The sequence below is a fragment of the Podarcis liolepis genome, assembly GCF_965112155.1.
Source record: "Podarcis liolepis genome assembly, chromosome: 8".
NCBI classification, from domain to species: Eukaryota; Metazoa; Chordata; class Lepidosauria; order Squamata; family Lacertidae; genus Podarcis; species Podarcis liolepis.
The window spans coordinates 47938379-47943437 of NC_139560.1; the positions used below are offsets into that span (position 1 = coordinate 47938379).

Sequence of the window (5059 nt, forward strand, 5' to 3'; positions counted from 1 at the left end):
AGCAAATTTATTGTCTGATACATGAGCATTAGTGTTTGTCATTTCTAAAATAACACTGAATGAAAGCTCCCGCACCACAGTGGTACATGCATGGTTCAGAATTTTGGGAAATAAGAATGAAAAAGGCAAGCATATGAGTGTGGTGGAAGTACATGTAAGTGTACCAAGATAAGAATAGTTACGTCTCAGATAAGGGAAAGACTTTTTAACGTGGGGGGAGAAGACATGATAAAGATGCACAGTGTGGAGAAAGTAGATAGGGATGCATTTTCCCCCCTCTGCTGAAACACTAGAACCCAAGGCCACCCAATGAATTTGAATGGTGGGGGATTCAGATCAGGCAAAAGGACACAGTTAGACTCATACCCTCCAACATTCCACTGAAGAAAATTGGGACACTCCTCTTTCAGTCAGCTGAAGTCAGCTGACTTGCGTGACAGTGTGGCACCAGTGCTGGCTGCAACCTCCCCCCCCCCCCGCCGAGCTTGGTGGCAGTGGTGCTGAAGGGGAGAAATGGGACATTCCAGGATACAATCAAATCCAGGATGGTTTCCGTAATTCTGGGATGTCCCAGGAATATCAGGACAGTTATAGGCTATGTAAATGATGGGTCTTTCCATTTCTCAAGGTCAGAATGGATGCAGCTTGAATGAGAGCTGTTGCTTCAGCCATGAAATGGGCCAGACCAAAAGGTTATATAGGATTTGGAGGCCCCATCCTTTCCTGGCTTTCAGCCAGGGCCTCAGCCAAGCAGGTGCATCCATGCGCTGTCCCCTCCTTCCAAGTAGCCTCACATTGCTGCTAGCTGAGTACTTTGGAGATGGCAAGCTTGAGGTCTGAACAATGACAGGAATTCACAATATGTCAGTGGTGCCATTGGGGCAGAAATACGCCATGAGGGGGGGGGCACTCAACGAAATGAACAGGAGGGGCCCCAAGCACAGCAGGGCTGCCTTATCATATTTTGAAGTAAATGAAATTCTACACATCATTAGCTAAGACTAGTAATCCCAGAGTCTAAAAAACAAAACTAAAAACCTTAACTTCTTGATATAGAGATGGCCACCAACTTTATTGGCTTTTCAATGAGATCGGACAAATTAATAGAGGGTATCAATGATTACTGGTCCTGCAGTCTATATGACTTCTTTTATCAGAGGCAACATCTTGCTGGTCACTCTTTGCCGGGGCACATGGGCAGGAGAGTGTGCCTCTGCTCAAGTCCTGCTTGTAGGTTTTCCATAGACATATGTTGTCTCGTGCTGACCAGCCATGGCAGAGCTCAGTGGTGGGAGAGGCCAGCCAACCAGCCAAGTCTCAGGAGGGTATTTGTCTGGAGGCCAAGTCCCTATGAAAGGTTCAGTCTAGTCCTAAGGTCAGGAGTATCTCAGTTCATGTAGTCAGACCGTCCGGGGGTCAAGAAAGCCGAGAGTCCAAGGTCATGAGAAGCAAGAAACAGCAAGGTCTGGCCAGGGACTGACTGAGGCTGGAAACCCTGCTGGAGAAAGCTGAAGCTAGCTGGTTCACACCAGGAACAAGAAGGCTGACCAGCAGTTGGTGGAGTCACTTCACCTTCTGCTCCTTCAGGCTGCTGCTCAGAGGTAAACCCAATTCCTGGCCCATGACAACAAATGCTTGGCCACTGGGGGAACAGAATGCTGACCTAGATAGTCCTTTGATCTTATGCAGCAGGGCTCCTTGTGTATAAATGTATTAGTCACTTAATATTTTGTTGGGCATTGTTATTTATGTAGGTGAACTTTCATTACTATCAGAAATTTTGCAACCGTATGAGTCAATTCTTTCTTCCCATACATTTTTTGTGCATCCTGTCCTGCTGCATCATAGCTTTAGTGGGAATGGTTTATCATCACACGCTTACAATTAGAAACTATGAGATTATGTCACTTCTACTTTGTTCTGCCATCATCTCTTGCGGTTCTCAGGGAAATTTCCGGTCTACAAAATCTAAATAAAACCCAAGCGTAGCAACATTACTGCAAAGCACCAAAAAGCTCCTTGGCAGATAATATATCACTTTACTTGTTATGACTCACAGGTTGCTGCAAGATTATAAATGTAGACTGTTTGTCTGTAATTATGCAGCTAGCTATATGCAAAACAACTGCAAAGCTGTGTTGGCAAATGGAGGGGGAAATGTGTTTTGGCCAGGTTTCACAAAAGCAACAAAAAAAACCAAAACCAGTGTTCAGGCGGCAGAGACTAGTTTAACTGGGAGGATGCCAGTGGCTCCTAATCAAAACAGAAATGCTTTACTTAAGGCAAATATACCAAAGTACATGGAAGTGAAGCCATCACTTTGGCATTTGGCTAATGACAAAGATGCTGTCTCGTTATTAAAATGGTAAATAATTGACTGTGTTAGGAAACATTTTCAAATAAATGTTCTCACACAGTTCTGACTATAGCTGTATATCCTGTTCAGTGCATCAAACGCAGCTTAGAAGGCAGATCCACCAGTTGTTTATCCTAGTATACCAGGGAATTGCTGCTGCAGGGCATCTCTGTAAATTCCATAGGCTTGCAATATATGCCTGTGCACAGAGACAGAAAATTGGCACTGCTTCTGCAAAAGATTGGTCTACTTGCCACAGCCGTGTAATATGTCAGCAAGCAGTTCACACAGGGCATTTTTCTTCCACGAGCTATAAAAATCAAAAGTGTAAAGGGAATGAGCAACTATGTGTTGGTTGCTCGCTTTTTACACTGCTCACCTGGATGGACTGCTCATGTGAAGAACTATCTATCAATGGAAACATCTGTGGTCATTTTTTTAATCACCAGAACTAAGAGATTACCAAGGATAACACATCATGCATTTGAGGAAGTGAACTCTGCCCCCTGCCAACTCTTATGTCATCTTGGAACCAGTGTGGTGTGCTGTAGTGGTTGACCCTGGGAGTGAAGGGTTCAAATCTCCCTTTGGACATGAAGCTCCCTTGGGCAACCTTGAGCCTCTCAGCTTCACCTACATTGCAGGGTTGCTGTGGGAATTCACTAATTGTATGACACCTTGAGCTCCTTGGAGGAAAAGGTGGAATAGAAATGTATGAAATGAAATAAATTAATTCTATATAAAATAATAAATTATTAGTCTTGAAGTTACTGTGAAAGGACTTGTGTTTTCCCCAGTGATATAATATATTACCCAGCAGTGCCTTCCTTATACAGTCATTTTCTCTCTCTACCCCTCTTCAGGCATTTTGCCAGTTGGTGTACATGGCCAGTTCCATAGCTTCTGTTGACTGGTCGCACTACGCTTCTGGTCATTTCTACTTCTGTCATTCACGAGGTCACCAGTATCAATGATGAAGGCAAGTTTGGTCACCACTTGAAGGGCACCCCCTAGTTCTTCATTTTTCGTTATGACTGCCATCCATTTCTTTGGGAGGAAGGAACTGAACGGTGGCTGCAAATTGCTGTAAATTCAGTTGGGTGGGTCACTCCAAATGAACAGCCAGGGCCTTTGACAAATGAAAAATAGTGAATGTTCCTTTCCTGGATGTTTGTAGTTTACCCCCAAGGGCAATTCTGTTGCTCAGAGCTGTGGTCTGTGTGGGCAGTGTTTGTGAGAAAGGAGTTTTGGACATTGAACTGAAAAGGAGAGCTGAAAGTTCAACTGGAGTTAGCTAAACTGGGGTGCAACTCTGGAGCTGCCAGCTACACCTGTCTATGAGAATCTGGCCCAGGATTAGCCGGTGCGCTGTCTGCTTCTGAAAGTGTAGTTGTCCCCACTATGCTCTACTTTGAAATTTGTAAACAAAGCCCTAGAACTTGTCATGACTCAAAAGTAGAAAGCTCTTAATGTTATACAGTGACATTTGTTTGATGTTTTATTGGACTCTGCCATGTGCTTAAATAGCTAACATGTTTTGCTTCAAGGAAAAAAAGAAAATGTATGTGTTTCTCAGCCACCTATGCTACCAAGTCCACTGACTAATTAATGAGAATTGACAATCTGATCATGTCCCATTTGTTTTATTAACTTTTAGCATTTCTCATTTCTCCTGGAAATTGTTTCAAGTTTTATTTGAAAGGATTAATCTCTCTCAAGTGCATTCCATGAGATGGAGAAGTCTCCTTTCTGAGCAACTTTCTGAAGATAGAATCTATTGATGCTCACAGTGCTCCAGCGACTTCATGGAGACCACATTTCTCTCAGCTTGCCATTTAAGAATAAATTGTTTCTGGAGCTGGACCTATGATTATGTAAATAAATCATTAACACTAAGGAAGCTACACAACCTTAGATCAGCCATATTTGTTGCCTTTGTTTTATGGTATTCCCAATTTTTACGGGGAACACCTGAGAACAACATGTCTGTTTGAAAGTCAAAGAGCTGTTATGTCAGCTGCTGCAGTGGCAGTGAAGAGAAGACAACATTTCAAAAATATATTCATTTGTGTTGCTTTTTTCTGCAGCCCTTTACAAAACATTCATTTATTTATTTCATAAAATTTATATACCGCTTGATTGGAAAAGGGGGGGGGAAACAACCTCAAAGCAGTTTGCAAGAGATGAAACAGTAAAATAAGAGGGGGGGTCACAATCATACTTTCAAAACATACAAACACCTCAGGTTACAAACACTTTAGGTTACAAAGTCCGCTAACCTGGAAGAGTTACCTCGAGTTGAGAACTTTGCCCCAGGATGAGAACAGAAATCGTGTGCCAGCGGCACAGTAGCTGCAAAAGGCCCCATTAGCGAAAGCATGCCTCTAGTTAAGAACAGTTTCAGGTTAAGAACGGACCTCCAGAATGAATTAAGTTCGTAACCAGAGGTACCACTATACTAGAACAGAATAAAATAACCTCAACATTATAGCATCAGGGTAGGTTTGTCTAAACAATGATGTTTTAAGCAGGTGCTGAAAAGAACACAGTGGTTGATCTGAATAGGCTGGCCACATTTCAGAATTATTTTTTATAAAACATAGAATCACCAAGCGTCATATAGTCTACTCCCTTGCAGTGCAGGAATCTCAACTAAAGCATCTATGACAGGTAGCCATCCAGCCTCTGCTACAAACCTCCAAA

General features: G+C 42.8%; 1 long non-coding RNA gene across 1 annotated transcript; it reads left to right on the plus strand.

Annotated features, from left to right (window-relative positions):
• Window positions 1-1438: 1438 nt before the first annotated feature.
• Window positions 1439-3980, plus strand: LOC310713869. The gene is made up of 2 exons (XR_014529470.1): window positions 1439-1601; window positions 3220-3980. It is a non-coding gene; the product is annotated as an uncharacterized lncRNA (long non-coding RNA).
• Window positions 3981-5059: the final 1079 nt, after the last annotated feature.